Source organism: Mobula birostris, chromosome X (genome assembly GCF_030028105.1).
Source record: "Mobula birostris isolate sMobBir1 chromosome X, sMobBir1.hap1, whole genome shotgun sequence".
NCBI lineage: Eukaryota > Metazoa > Chordata > Chondrichthyes > Myliobatiformes > Myliobatidae > Mobula > Mobula birostris.
The window spans coordinates 6,650,127-6,664,644 of record NC_092402.1 but is presented as its reverse complement, the minus strand read 5'-3'; the positions used below and the strand labels follow the sequence as shown (position 1 = coordinate 6,664,644).

General features: G+C 48.9%; 1 long non-coding RNA gene across 2 annotated transcripts in view; it reads left to right on the top strand.

Annotated features, from left to right (window-relative positions):
- Positions 1 to 3,274: 3,274 nt before the first annotated feature.
- LOC140191799 (uncharacterized) overlaps positions 3,275 to 14,518 on the top strand; it is a 35,565-nt gene continuing 24,321 nt past the window's right edge. Inside the window, exons 1-3 of one of the 2 annotated variants that reach the window (XR_011883930.1) lie at positions 3,275 to 3,390; positions 3,499 to 3,569; positions 8,446 to 8,589. This is a non-coding gene — a long non-coding RNA (uncharacterized lncRNA). Of the gene's footprint in view, positions 3,391 to 3,498; positions 3,570 to 8,445; positions 8,590 to 14,518 lie in introns of those variants that run through there. The other variant, XR_011883931.1, reaches the window with a different exon arrangement.

Sequence of the window (14,518 nt, the reverse complement as noted above, 5' to 3'; positions counted from 1 at the left end):
GCTGCTCCAAAGGGTGCTCCGCTGCTGATTCAGTCGGTCATGGAGAGGATGTGCCTGATTGTCCATAATGGATAACAGTTTGTTTAGTGACCTCCTCTCACCACTAACTCAAGAGAGTCTGGGCTGCAGCCAAGGACGAATCCCGCCTTTTTGACGAGTTTTTTTTTTTTGTCTTTTTTTTGGCATAACCAGCGCCGACGCTGCTGTCCCACCGCAAAGCATCTGCACTCGCTACAGCGGAGATTGCGGGATGGGTGGGCGAAATTCTGGGCAATGCTCTTGGAGCCGCTTGCATACAACGCTTCTGGTAGAATGTCCCAAGTTGGGGGAGGCACCGGCGATCCTCTCAGCCGTCTTTACGGCCCTCTGTAGGGTCTTCCAACTTCCCCTACCACACAAAGATGGGCCCTCTCGGTGGTGCTCCTGCAGAGAGCTGTTAGCATGCGAGCGGGGAGCCCGGAACGGCTCAGGAAGGCAGGCGCTGCTGTACCTGCCTGAGCCGAGAGGGGGCGCTGTGGGTCCAGATTTAGATGGTCAGGTCCGCGCACACCGAGGATCTTTGTGTCTCCGCACAGAGGCGTGTGGTCGACCGACACTCATCCTGAAGTCCACAAAAAGCGTTTTCGACCTGCCCACCTTGTTATCGCTATCCTCATCAAGTAATAGCAAAATATATGTTTTCAATTTCACAGGACAACATATCCTGATAGAGAGTGTTTCAGGCCAGACACAGTGAAATGTGATGATCTGCTCTCGTTACTTCACCACCCGCCTAATCGCTTCTGGCGGGCTTTGGGGTTTACGTCGGTTCATACAAAGCCCGGGTGAATTTATATCTTTGATATGCTAATGAGATCCGCCGCGTCCCCCATTGATACAAGCAAACACGTTCTCTCAACTCCCACTTCAGACGTGCCACTGTGCAGAAGTTCTCTGATGACCTTGCGGTGCTTGGGTGTAACAGAGATGGGCAGCAGTCGGGGTACAGGGGACCGGTGGGCAAGCTTTGCAGGGGTGCGGGAGGAGAAGATGGCGGCGCGACGCAGCGCGCACGGCCGCTCCGAATTGATTTCGTATCTGTGAAGTAGGTGCCGTGCACAATACTGATTTGATGGAGACAGACATGAGAAACACGGAGGAACATCTGGAGAAACTTCTGAAATGCCCGCTTCGCTGCCGCTGCTACTGTGCGATCGAGAATCTCCGGAGGGGAAGGCCCAAAATCCTCGGCTTTGCCTATTGCCTGTTGCCGGGGCCGGGGTCGAAACGCTCGGCAGAGATAGTGCTCGGTGTCAGAAGGCTGGTTGGAGGCTTGAAGTTTTTGGACGGACTCAAGAGTCGGCTGTGGTCGGGTGCTTCCAGGGTGCTGCATCGGCAAGTTTGCGGCGCTGGAAGCTCATGGCAGGGAGAGAGTTTCTCTTCTTCTACCGTCTGCGTGAGATGTTGGGACTTTTTTTTACCGTGCCCATGGTCTGTTCTTCTATCAAATTACGGTATTGCTTTGCACTGTTGTAACTATATGTTATAATTATGTGGTTTTGTCAGTTTTTTTAGCCTTGGCTTGTCTTGTGTTTCTGTGATATCATTCTGGAGGAACATTGTATCATTTCTTAATGCATGCATTACTAAATGACAATAAAAGAGGACTGCGTGTCCTCATAATCTAATCTAATCTAAAACCACCTGCTCCTGAATGTGGCCAAAACCCGGGGGGGGGGGGAGACGCGGGACGGGTGGTGTTTGATTTTGGAGGAAGAATCCTATATACATTCTGGGAGAAGAGGGTGCTCTGGTGGAAGAGTACAAATGCTTGGGCTTTCACCTCGACGACAGACTTGACTGGAAAACCAACACCAAGGCTGTGTACAAGCAGGGGATGAGCAGGCTCTATTTTCTAAGGAAGCTGAGATCCTTCAATGTGTGTAACAGGATGCTGGAGATCTGTTACCAGTCTGTTGTAGCGAGTGCAGTCTTCTTTGCGCCTTTATCTTGAGGGAGCAGCATCGGTGCTGGTGGTGCAAAAAGACTAAATAAACTCATCAAACAAGCTGGATCCGTCCTTGGCTACAACCCGGACTCTTTTGAGTTGGTGGTGGAGAGGAGGTCACTAAACAAACTGTTATCCATTATGGACAATCAGACACATCCTCTCCATGACCTACTGAATAAGCAGCGGAGCGCCCTTTCAAACAGAATCATTCACAAGGATTGTTACAGAAAATCTTTCCTACCAAAGGCAATGAGCACATACAACAGTTCATCTCCGTGCGACAGGAGAACACACATCACAGTACAATAGTCTCTGTTTTATAATTTCGTACATTATTGTTGCATAGTTTTGCACATCATTAAATTATTATTGTGCGTATTTTATTCTGTACTTTATTGTCAGTTAATATTATTTTTATATTTGTTATTAGTATTACTGCTAAGTGTGTTTTAAAATGCTGCTTCTGTAACGAACTAATTTCCCACTCGGGATCAATAAAGTGATTATTATTATTATTGTGATGCTATGGGGGGGCGTGGTCGACAGCCCGCCCCTGCATTTCTAATGACCAGCTCTTGTATGGAAATGCTTTTGCGGGATTGTGGGGGGAAGTTCCGGTTCACTTATTGTTACATTTTAGCTCGGGTATAGAGTTATCCGCTTGTGTATTTGCGGGTCACCCTGACTGTAACCGGGGTGTGTGATGGTCACCTCCCGCGTCGGTGCGAGACTGGTTGGGTTCACTCTCCGGGCCATGGTGGCCGGTCAGTTTTGTGCCTATCACGATAAAGCTGTCGTTGGGGTTGCCATTTTAGAGCTATAATAACTGTACCCTTGTTTTCAAACCATTTAAGATTGGGGGAGGAGGAAGAGTAAGCAGGCCAAGGCACTAAATCGCTAAAACATCATCTGATCATTATCCCATTGATGTTAGTGTGGTTTTACTGCGCAGTAACTGACTGCCACAATACAACAGTATCCGCACATCAGCAGACATTTCATTGGGAAGAGGTGTTCTCTGGGACAGACCGAGAACATAGCAGCCACTGCAAGGCTACAAAACTTTCTATTACATATTAACACTTGTGGTTAATGGAGAGAAGAAAGAATTTATCAAGTGATATGGCCAGTCGATCAAGGGTAAAGCCCTACCCACCCTTTAGCACATCTACACAGAGCGTCGTCACAGGAAAGCAGCGTCCATCATCAGGGAAGCCCGCCCCCCGCCCCCATCACTCTGGTTACGCTCTCTTCTCACTGCTGCCGTCAGGAAGAAGGTACAAGAGCCTCAGGGGCTCACACCACCAAGTCCTGGAAGAGCTATTACCTGTCAACCATCAGGCTCTGGAATCGAACATATCACTTGCCCCCATCACTGAAATGTTCCCATAACCTATAAGGTCTCCTCATGTCATGTTCTCAATAGTTATTGCTTGATTATTTATTTATTTGTCCGTCTATCTATTTAATTACTGATTATTGCTTATATGTTTTTGTTTTTACCACAGGAGTGGCTAGAAACGTAGAGCGGTAAAGGAACGTCGGTAAAGAAAGGAGAGTCAACGCCTGGCCTTCTATTGTAAATAAGTTTTTATTCTTGACTAAGACTTGAGAGCCAACGAATGCTTTATTGTCAACATGTTTGATTTGAATGGGGACTGAGAGTCAACGCATGATTTATTGTTAATAACTTTATTTATTCAATAAGAACTCAGAGTCAACGAATATTTTTATGTAAATAACTTTATTTTGTAATATTTCCGAATGAAGTATATTTTTGGGAAACGAAATTTAAAAATAAAACGGTTGTTGGAGTTAACGAGTTTCTTCGTCGGTCGTCATGGACCAAATGCTCGCCACGGTATTATTAACAGTACTGAGCCCAAAGGCAAACTCCTCCCTCCGGTAATGGCTACTCACCCCCACGTCATGCCCCAAGTCCCCTGGACTTGGGGGGGACTCACCTGTCTTTCGGTGACTTTCACCACACGTTTCCCACCCGGGGCGTGGGCCCGCCAGCAGCTACAGGTAAGGAGGTTCCTGATGTCAAAGATACGGCGCGGAATGGGCCCATCCGGCCCTCTCTGCGCTCAGCAAAGCCCCGACAGACCCGATTTTACCCTGGCCAATTCACGGGACCAGTTAGCCTGCCGCGTCGGCCGTTGGACTGTGAGAGGAAACCTGAGCACCCGGTACACATCCCAAGGGAAGGAATTAACTTCCTTCCTTCCTTCCGACTCCCCCGATCTAATTCTACTCCGCCACGCCACCCGACTAGCACGGAGTTCGCGAGCAGGTTCGGCGAGAAGCCGGCGTCGCGCCCCCCGAGCCCACGCGAGAGCAGAGGCCACATGCGCGGGGGCACTTTGAACTGGGATTTATTTTTAATATACTGCCGATGGGTATTCATGTCACATAGAATAACCCCCCCAGCAGTGTGCAGCAACCGAGACGAGCTGCGCCGGGAGCATTTCCTTTTCTGCGCGGCCGACCGAGCACACTCCGAACCCCCCGCGCGGCTTCGAGGTAACAGCGGCGTTCAGGGAGGCAGGCCATCTTCGGTCCGCCGCTGCGGGAGGGTTTCACTGCCTCCCGGACAAGGGAGCATCATTTCCAGCCCCTCCACTCTCAATAGCCCAGTGCCATTCGGCAAATGGCCCATGTCCCCTCCCTCTGAAGAGGCTGAAACGCCCAGAGAGAATGCTGGAGGAACACAGCAGGCCAGGCAGCGTCTATGGAAAAAAGAGTACAGCCGACGTTTCAATCCGAAACCCTTCGGCAGGACTGGAGGGAAAAAAAAGCTGAGGGGCAGATTTGAGAGGTGGGGGGGGGGGAGGGAACAAAGAGAAATACCAGGCGACAGGTGAGACTTGCAGGGGGAGGGATGAAGCAAAAAGCTGGGAAGTCGGTTGGTGGAAGAGACAGAAGACCATGGAAGGATCGGGGTGGGGGGGGGGGAGGAGCACCAGAAGGAAGCGATGGGCGGCCAAGGAGATAAGGTGAGAGAGAGACAGGGTGACAGGAAACGGTGAAGGGCGGGGGTGGAGGCATTACTGGAAGTTAGAGAAGTCGATGTTTATGCCATCAGGTTGGAGGCTACCCAGGCGGAATTGAAGGTGTTGTTCCTCCAACCTGAGTGTGGCCTCATCCCGACAGCATCCTAGCTCTTTGCTTCACCCCTCCCACCCCCCCCCCCAAGGTTCACCTGTCGCCTGGCGTTTCCCTACCCCGACCCAACCTTTTAAATCTACTCCTCAGCTTTTCTTTTCCTCCAGTCCTGCCGAACGGTTTCGACCCAAACAACTGTTTTACTCATTTCCATAGATAGCTGCCTGGCCTGCTGATTTCCTCTAATATTGTGTGTGTGTGTGTGTGTGTGTGTGTGTGTGTGTGTGTGTGTGTGTTTCTGTGAGTGTGTGTGTGTGTGTGTCTGTGTGAGTGTGTGTGTGTCTGTGTGTGTTTCTGTTTGTGTGTTTCTGTGTGTGTGTGTGTGTGTGTGTGTGTATCTGTGTGTGTGTGTGTATCTGTGCGTGTGTGTCTGTGTGCGTGTGTGTGTGTGTTTCTGTGTCTCTGTGAGTGTTTCTGTTTGTGTGTTTCTGTGTGTGTGTGTGTGTGTGTGTATCTGTGTGTGTGTGTGTGTCTGTGTGCGTGTGTGTGTGTGTTTCTGTGTCTCTGTGTGTGTTTCTGATTGTGTGTTTCTGTGTGTGTGTGTGTAACTGTGTGTGTGTGTGTGTGTGTGTGTGTGTGTGTGTGTGTGTGTGTGTGTGTGTGTGTGTGTGTGTGTATGTGTGTGTGTGTGTGCTCGGATTTCCAGCGTCTGCAGATTCTCTCTTGTCACGGAAGAGGCTGCACCTGCTTAAAGGAGCCAAGGGCGTAGCAAGAGAACACGGGGGTGGGGGGGGGGGGGGTGTCTGAAGCTGAGAGCTGATGAGGCCTGACTTTACAAAACTCCCAGCAAACTGTGGACCAGGTGGCGTTGGAGGGGGAGCCTCGGCTTCTTTTCTATTCTCGCTTATCCGCCATCCCGGGGAGCAGTCCTGTCAGCCTTGGTTAATATCTCCCCCCACTCCCATCACTTCTCAGCCGAGGCACCCAGAAGAGCGGACAGTATTCCAGTGCCGGCTTCAGCGAAGCTCTGGGCAACTGGAGTCATTCCTACCGGCCGTGGCTGCGACGTCGCCGGAGAAATCTACCGGTAGATGCAAAACAGCTTCATTGTCCGACAAAGCAAGGCATGGCAGGCTTTCGGTAGAACAGTCTCACTGGCCCAACGTGGGGCTCGGTATTTTATGTGCCAAACATCAAAGGGCAGCTCCACATTTACACATTGTATGGGCAATGCTTCCTTTGAAACCGCAGACCACCTTCGCGCCTCCTGATTCCGTCCACGCCACAGGCATCCAAACGAATTTCAACCAGCATCGTCTGGTCTGGGATTCACGGCTTTTAGGAACCCGTTGTCCAGAGCTGCACTCCCAAATTACAATCCACGAGGACTGGCAGGTCGAAGTCAATGACAGACACACAAAAAAAAATCGCTCCAACACCGACAAGTCATGGCAGGACGGCGCATCGTTTAAATCTCCTTCTCCCGCTCAGATTCGACCGTCACCGCTGGCGCTACCGTGCACGGTAATTGACCGAGCTCTGGACTAGACTTGAATGGCGCATTACGAACAGCATTCGCTGAAAACCTCGTTCCCGTCCCGATCTCCAAAGGCAGCTGGATGTTAACTGCCGCGATGTTGAGAATATACTCGGGCATGCTACGATCATATTTTTTGTGTGCCGCAGGAAACAGGCACACGTTTTTCTCTATTGTATTCCACCTTGTCTGTTCATATACCCATCTGTACGCCTGAGTCATCCACTGTAGACTCGCCCCACAACCCACCGTGCGCCTGGCGTCGTATCACTAATCCGGACGTAGGACCCTCACGTTAGTGATAGGGACTGAACAGCTCGTTCTCCCCGGCTTCATATTTGCCATTATTTTGACAAGGGACCCGCTATCAGTAATGTCCTGCACTCCGAAACTTCCCTCCGAGAGCCCTCCTCCAAGGCAGGTCGGCCCGTGGCCTCCTCTACTGCCATCTCAGTGCGGAGGGCCAATGCCTCCTGTTCCGTCTGGCAGCCAATACAGATGTCTCTAACTTCAGGTAGTTTCTTCCCCTCTCGCTTTTTCTATTTCCCCCCCATCCCGGCACCTCTCTCAGCTCCTCTCTTCTTCTTACCCGCCCACCAGCTCCCTCCGGGGCCCCTCCTCCTTCCCTTTCCTCCCACAGTCCACTTCTCTTCTCCGATCAGATTCATTCATCTCGGGCCCTCACACCAATCCCTCCTACAACCCTCCCCCACCCCCCCATTGGCCTTCACCTATCATCCTCTAGATCGTCATCCTTCCCCCTGCCCCACCTTCTTCAGTCATTCCCGCCCCCCACACCCACTGTTTGTCTTTCGCCCCAAAGAAGGGATCTCGGCTTGAAACGTCGACCGCTTTCCCTAGATCCTGACTAACCTTCAGAGTTCCTTGTTTGATTACTTTCCTTTGGTCTGCGTAACTGTTGTCATCGTTCTGGGGTGGGCCAATATTGATATCGTGATCATCTTTCCTTTCCAGCTATTTACAAGGCTAAGGCTGGGACTGTTAGAGTGACACACATCAAAGTTGCTGGTGAACGCAGCAGGCCAGGCAGCATCTCTAGGAAGAGGTGCAGTCGACGTTTCGGGCCGAGACCCTTCGTCAGGACTAACTGAAGGAAGAGCGAGTGAGAGATTTGAAAGTGGGAGGGGGAGGGGGAGACCCAAAATGATGGGAGAAGACAGGAGGGGGAGGGATGGAGCCAAGAGCTGGACAGGTGATTGGCAAAAGGGATATGAGAGGATCATGGGACTGTTAGAGTGAGTTTTTTTGAGTAGATGATTCGTTTACACTTAAATGACTTTGGCCACCAGACTTCTATTTGACAAAGTACTGTGGATTGAGTCCACAACAATGCGCCTCCTAAAAAGGTGTGAATATCAGATGCTTCTGGCACTGTAGTTTAACCAGATGCTGTAGTTTCGAAGACAGTATTATCTACACTTTATAAATATTAATTGTCTTCTATGTTAGCATGTAAAATGCCGAATAAATGTATTGTGGTTTTAACTTCCATTCCTAAAGGCTGTGGATACCAACCCAGACATGTTGGTGTCGGAAGGAAAGGACGGTGTGATATTTTGTATGTAGCTTCAATAGGAAGCATTGTCTATGCATTGTCTATAACTTTTTTAAGTAGCAATTGCCTTTGTGTTTAGCATATAAATATCGAGCCCACATTGGGCTCGCAGACCTTTCTACCGAAAGCATCTCCGTCGATATGCCAGCTGTACCTTGTTGTGTCGAATAAAGAAGCTGCTTTGTATCTACCAGTGACTCTGTCTCTCTGCTGATTTCATCCACGCTACAACAGGGACCAAGTTTTGAATAACTGGTGGTTAAGACCGTGAGAAGGAAGAGGCCAAACAGATGATGAGAGGCATTGATCGTGTGGATAGCCAGAGGCTTTTTTCCCCCCAGGGCTGAAACGGCTGACACGGGAGGGCACAGAGGAGATGTCAGGGGTAAGTTTTTTACCCGGAGAGTGGTGAGTGTGTGGAATGGGCTGCTGGCGATGGTGGTGGAGGCGGATACGATAGGGTGTTTTGAGAGACTCTCAGAGAGGTACATGGAGCTCAGAAAAATAAAGGGCTGTAGGTAAGCCTAGGTAATTTCTAAAGTAAGGACATGTTCAGCACAGCATGAAGGGCCTGTTTTGTGCTGTAGGTTTTCTATCTTTAAGAGTTAGGAAAAGGTGCCACTGCAGGAGACAGTAACAATATAAAATTGGTATTATGACAGCAAGTTTGGAATTACAACCACTCCTGGGACGGTGATTGTGCTGGACCAGTGGGCTTCAATGGGTACATTTAATGTCAGAGAAATATACATCCTGAAATTCTTCTTCTTCGCAAACATCCACGAACACAGAGGAGTGCCCCGCAGAGGGTTTTCTTGTCTGTTGGACGTTTCTCCTATTAATATAAAGCAGCTATTGCATTTATTCTGCATATTGTGTCTGTAGTGACAGATCCACAATTGATGGGTGATATTTGATCAGCCTTGGGTATGTCAGAGAGTCCCCAGATGATCGTTCCCCTGTAACTGTATCTATGCCTGCGGGATCAAGAGCACCCCACTCTGTGATGTACGTCCATGGTTGTGAGATGGAAACAAAGCACCCAGGTCCAACTGAGAACAGCAAGGCAGGTCGCCATAAAGGAGAAGTACTAGTCTGCCAATCAGCCCCTCCATTTTACACCGACATTTCAAAATATCGGCTCATCTCCGACTGACCGTGTCTCCTGCTGTCCCTCTGCTTTCCACTGCCATCAATCCCACGAGCGTTGAAACAATTATCCTCCCCCCATGCCTCCCAGTAACCCTTCCTCTGTCTGCAAGATTTCCCACCTTCTACCAGAACATTCCACCTGCTTCGGTTACTTGTGACCGTCCCTTCAGCTCTGTCCTCTGGATTGACACTCCCATTTTGTGGGTGGGGTTGGGGGGGGGCGGGGAGCGTGAACAGGTCTCTCCTTTCCTGAGCCCTCAGGGTCCGGAAGGGGTTTCAGTAAGGGCCAATCGCGTAATAGCTGTTTGCTAAGAAAACACAGCAGAGTCCTACATCTTCAGGAGGCAAAACAAACTTGGTATGTCCTGTCACTACATCCGGTTCGGATATGGCCCAAGTGCGGAGCGAGAGATGCTGAAGCAGGTCAACAGTTCACAGACTTTAGTGCGAACAGAGTTAGAGTGAAAAGAATACAGTAAGCTCTCGGCCAAACAGGGCCGTTAACTAAAACTCTCAAATGGAAAACGATTTGAGGGCTTGCAGCTGATAAAATAACTAAATATAAAACGAATACCGCTAGTCTTCAGAGTCAGTTGACTCGACAGTCCAATTTCTCAGGCAAGGCGGAATGCAAACAGGCAGTGAAGTGTTGCTGTGTTCAAGTCTCGGCCAGTGCTACGACAGAGAGAATGGGGTTAAATACCATCGCAATGAAACAATAATTAGCTGACACGTGCATATTCATGAGCGCAATTGCCGAATCTGCTGTGCTGCTGAGTCTGTGGTTGTGACAATGTCCCATTTAGAAACATAGAAACATAGAAAATAGGTGCAGGAGTAGGCCATTCGGCCCTTCGAGTCTGCACCGCCATTTATTATGATCATGGCTGATCATCCAACTCAGAACCCTGCCCCAGCCTTCCCTCCATACCCCCTGACCCCCGTAGCCACAAGGGCCATATCTAACTCCCTCTTAAATATAGCCAATGAACTGGCCTCAACTGTTTCCTGTGGCAGAGAATTCCACAGATTCACTACTCTCTGTGTGAAGAAGTTTTTCCTAATCTCGGTCCTAAAAGGCTTCCCCTCTATCCTCAAACTGTGGCCCCTCGTTCTGGACTTCCCCAACATCGGGAACAATCTTCCTGCATCTAGCCTGTCCAATCCCTTTAGGATCTTATATGTTTCAATCAGATCACCCCTCAATCTTCTAAATTCCAATGAGTACAAGCCCAGTTCATCCAGTCTTTCTTCATATGAAAGTCCTGCCATCCCAGGAATCAATCTGGTGAACCTTCTTTGTACTCCCTCTATGGCAAGGATGTCTTTCCTCAGATTAGGGGACCAAAACTGCACACAATACTCCAGGTGTGGTCTCACCAAGGCCTTGTACAACTGCAGTAGTATCTCCCTGCTCCTGTACTCGAATCCTCTCGCTATAAATGCCAGCATACCATTCGCCTTTTTCACTGCCTGCTGTACCTGCATGCCCACTTTCAATGACTGGTGTATAATGACACCCAGGTCTCGTTGCACCTCCTCTTTTCCTAATCGGCCCATCATTCAGATAATAATCTGTTTTCCTATTTTTGCCACCAAAGTGGATAACTTCACATTTATCCACATTAAATTGCATCTGCCATGAATTTGCCCACTCACCCAACCTATCCAAGTCACCCTGCATCCTCTTAGCATCCTCCTCACAGCTAACACTGCCACCCAGCTTCGTGTCATCCGCAAACTTGGAGATGCTGCATTTAATTCCCTCATCCAAGTCATTAATATATATTGTAAACAACTGGGGTCCCAGCACTGAGCCTTGCGGTACCCCACTAGTCACCGCCTGCCATTCTGAAAAGGTCCCGTTTATTCCCACTCTTTGCTTCCTGTCTGCTAACCAACTCTCCACCCACACCAATACCTTACCCCCAATACTGTGTGCTTTAAGTTTGCACACTAATCTCCTGTGTGAGACCTTGTCAAAAGGCTTCTGAAAATCCAAATATACCACATCCACTGGTTCTCCCCTATCCACTCTACTAGTTACATCCTCAAAAAATTCTATGAGATTCGTCAGACATGATTTTCCTTTCACAAATCCACCCCCAACCTTCGGCCCATCTGTGTAATGGCTCGGTATGGCAGTGGCTCTGGCCGAGACCGTAAGCAACTGCAGAGAGCTGTACAGACAGCCCAGGGCATCGTAGACACCCGCTTACCCCCAATGAGTTCCGTCTACACTGCTCCCTGCCTTGGTAAACCAGGCAGCCTAATGAAAGACCCCGACCTGCCCAGAACACTCCAACATTCCAACATCCACCCTGGCTTTTAGTGGAAGATAAAGGTGGCAGAAAGCACCGACCATCAGTTGGAATGACATCATCTTTCCTGCTGATATTGTTGGGCGGAAAAGCCTAGAGAGATGAGATGGACCCTTGACCTCCACCTTGCACCTTATTGTTTTCCTGCACTACACTTTCTCCGTGACTCTAGCACTGTGACCTGACTGGAAGTTGCTTTTCCCCGTCCCTCGGCACGCGTGACGATGATAAACCATCTACGAGTCACCCCATTCTTCTGAAACCGATCCCGTGGAACAACCATCTCCTCCGTTACTGCAGCCACTGCCCCACTTCTCCCACACCAGGTTCAGAGACACCTCCGACCTTATTTATCTGCTGCCACCTTGCATATAACTCAGATAATTATCCCAGGAATGAAAGGATTACCGTATGAGGAATGTCTTCGGCTGTGTTCCCTGGAGTTCAGGAGAATGAGGCGGCAAGGGTGGAGTGGGGGGGAGAATCTCATAGAAACATTTCTAATGTTAAAAAGACCTGAACAGATTAGATATGGCAAAGTTATTTCTCATGGTAGGGGAGTCTAGGACAAAAGGGCATGACTTCAGGATTGAAAGACGCCCATTTGGAACTGAGATACAGAGAAATTACTTTAGTCAGAGGGTGGTAAATCAGTGGAATTTCTTTCCACAAGCGGCTGTGGAGGCCAAGTCACTGGGTGTGTTGAAGGCAGAGATAGATAGGTTATTTATTAGCCAGGTCATCAAAGGGGAGGGGGGAGGAGAAGGCAGGGGAATAGGGATGACTGGAAGAATTGGATCAGCCCATGACTGAATGGCGGAGCAGACTTGATGGGCCGAGTGGTTTACTTCTGCGCCTATATCTGATGGTCATATGGTCTAAGTCTCACTTTATCCTTGACCCAGTTGCCAGAATCCTTCAACAGGACTTCCTTGGTTAAGTTTGATGCTAGAGAGCCTCATGTCCATGGTGGATCTGGCTGAGTTTTATGCTGGGAAGCCTAGTTTCATGACTGAGTTGGCTGAGTTTGATGCTTGGGAGACTCAGGCCCGTGCTATCCAGTTTTTATCAATTCATAAGCACCTTCGGGGACCGTAAAAGCTGGATGTTCTCCTACCACTCCAAGTTCCTTGCTAGTCTAGAGCTGATGTCCCTTTCCCTGGGCCAGGAAACACAACATTCTGAACTCTCTTTGTGAGAAGTGTTTCAATTCATATCAATTCGCTTTCATCAATTATGTTGGGTTTACGGTTACAGTAATTCCCGTTTCACTCTTTCCCCTCTCAGTATGAGAAAGGTCAATCTCTACTGGGTAGGAAAAGCACTCCATGACTCTGGTTCCAAATTAATGGAGAGGTGACGACGCCCAGGGTTGTGGAGAACCATAAGAACTTAAGACCATAAGTCAAAGGAGCAGAAGTCGGCCATTCGGCCCATCGAGTCTGCTCCGCCATTTTATCATGAGCTAATCCATTCTCCCATTTAGTCCCACTCCCCCGCCTTCTCACCATAACCTTTGATGGCCTGGCTGCTCAGATACCTATCAATCTCTGCCTTGAATACACCCAATGACTTGGCCTCCACTGCTGCCCGTGGCAACGAATTCCACAGATTCGCCACCCTCTGGCTGAAAAAATTTCTTTGCATCTCTGTTCTGAATGGGTGCCCCTTTATCCTTAAGTCATGCCCTCTCGTACTAGACTCCCCCATCATGGGAAACAATTTTGCCACATACACTCTATCCATGCCTTTCAACATTCGAAATGCTTCTATGAGGTCCCTTCTCATTCTTTTAAACGCCAAGGAATACAGTCCAAGAGCAGACAAACGTTCCTCATATGTTAACTCTCTCATTCCCAGAATCATTCCAGTGAATCTTCCCTGAACCCTCTCCACGTTCTTTCTTAAATAAGGAGCCCAAAACTGCCCAGAGTACTCCAAGTGAGGTCTCACCAGCGCCTTATGGAGCCTCAACATCACATCCCTGCTCCTATACTCTATTCCTCTAGAAATGAATGCCAACATTGCATTCGCCTTCTTCACCACCAACTCAACCTGGAGGTTAACCTTAAGGGTATCCTGCACAAGGACTCCCAAGTCCCGTTGCATCTCAGAACTTTGAATTCTCTCCTCACTTAAATAATAGTCTGCCCATTTATTTCTTCCGCCAAAGTGCATAACCATACACTTTCCAACATTGTATTTCATTTGCCACTTCTTTGCCCATTCTCCCAAACCATCCAAGTCTCTCTGCAGACTCTCTGTTTCCTCAGCACTACTGGCCCCTCCACCTATCTTTGTATCATCAGCAAACTTAGCCACAAAGCCTTCTATTCCATAATCCAAGTCATTGAATGCTGATTGGAGAAATCATTCTGAGGAGCTAGCAGAGATGTGATGGGCCAAATGCCCTCCTGCATTCTGTGACTCCGTAAGCTCAGAATGAGAAGTTCAAGAAACCCATGTGAAGTACCCGTCTACTTCTGAAATGTTGTGGTAAAGGTGAACCGTCCCAGACCCGACTGGACCACAGAAGTGGATCCAGAATAATCATGTTCCCATTCCCAGGAGCAGACTGGAAAACTCCACAGACAATTCGAACGGGATTGAAGTTTTATGCTGTCCTTTCGTCGGGGGGGATGAAAACCTAAATTTAATCATAAACTCATGGTCATGCACTTTGTTTGTAGAAATTAATGTGCGAACTATTTTCCAAACGGGGAGAAAATCCAGGAATCTGAGATGCAGAGGGGCTTGGGAGTCCTTGTGCAGAAAACCCTGAAGGTTAACTTGCAGGTTGAGTCAGTGGTGAGGAAAGCAAATGCCATGCTAGC